This window comes from Belonocnema kinseyi, chromosome 10 (assembly GCF_010883055.1).
Source record: "Belonocnema kinseyi isolate 2016_QV_RU_SX_M_011 chromosome 10, B_treatae_v1, whole genome shotgun sequence".
In the NCBI taxonomy this organism is placed as follows: domain Eukaryota; kingdom Metazoa; phylum Arthropoda; class Insecta; order Hymenoptera; family Cynipidae; genus Belonocnema; species Belonocnema kinseyi.
This window is the reverse complement of record NC_046666.1, coordinates 41607704-41609006: the sequence shown is the minus strand read 5'-3', so window position 1 is coordinate 41609006 and position 1303 is coordinate 41607704. Positions and strand designations below refer to the sequence as shown.

The window sequence follows — 1303 nt, the reverse complement described above, 5'->3', positions numbered from 1 at the left end:
TATAATATTGAATGACAGAAGTAATTTTTTCATATTATAATTGTGTTATACTAAATACAAATTTTACGTAAATAATAATAAATGGACAATAAGTGGTAAATAATGAATAATATTAGAGACATGTATAAAATCATATTGCCAAGGATTTCACAAAGATTTCAATAATTTCACAAATATTAACCAAATATTAAAGAAATATTTCAAATATTTCGTAAAGATTTCAATGATTTACCAAAGATATAGAAAATTTCAAATATTTCGCAAACATTTTGGATATATTTCAAAGATTTCAATGATTTCGGAACGCTTTCAACAATTTCACAAATATTACTAAATTCTTCAGAAATATTTCTAATATTTCGCAAAGATTTGAATAACTGAGAAAAAGTAACATACCACAAGCAAAAACAATAAATGTTTTGAGCTTAAAAGAAAGTTAACAAGTTGTTCTTTCAAACCCAGTTAGATTTTTTTCTAATTCAAAATGGCGGCCCCAATATGCCTTCTAAAATTTGAAAAATGGCTGAAAAACGCAAAAAAAGAAGTTATTAAACAGCTAAAAAGTCGTTATTGGTTTTGTTTTTAATATTAAAACAAAGATTTCTATTTTTTTTTAAAGGCCCAGTTCAATTTTTTTTTAAAATTCAGAAATGGTGTCTCAAGTGTGGCGTGTTAAAGTCGCAAGAATGCTCAAAAACGGATAAAAAGACGTTACTTAGAGGCTAAAAAGTCGTCATTGCTTTTGTTTTTAATATAAAAACAAAGTTTGTTGTTTGTTCTTCCAAATCCAGTTCGATTTTTTTTCAAATTTAAAATAGCGGTCCAATATGGCGTCTTGTAGTTATAAAAAGGTCAAAAACATACATATAAAAGTCTATACAATTTTTTCATAAATTTTTCAGTTAACAAAATTCAAAGTTTACTCTGCGTTTAACAGGGTTGAGATTGTCTCAATTAGAGGCCGAATAACTTGTTTCTTTTATAATTTTTTTTTTAATTAAAATTTTTTTTTGTTTTGTTTTGTTTTTTATGCTTAGTTAAGTTTGTAGCTTATTATGTTTAAACGTCTCGTGTCGGGAGAAAATCTTTTAATTACCAGCTCACTTGAATTAACAAAAAAGCCATGGGCATCATGAATAAGTCAATTTAGATCTCATTTAGATAAGTTTATTGTACATCATTTTATCGCCAATAAACAATCTGAGTATACCAGGTGTATACATATGAAACCGGTATTTTTTCAAGAAAAAAACACATTTATTTCAAGAGAATGATAACAAATATTTTATTCAAAGTATGCGCC

At 26.0% G+C, this 1303-nt stretch overlaps 1 protein-coding gene across 1 annotated transcript in view; it reads left to right on the top strand.

The window, feature by feature from the left end:
* The window catches only part of LOC117181090 (ubiquitin carboxyl-terminal hydrolase 3-like), a 41766-nt gene that overhangs the window by 34332 nt on the left and 6131 nt on the right, over positions 1-1303 (top strand). The gene's annotated exons all lie outside the window — the stretch shown is intronic.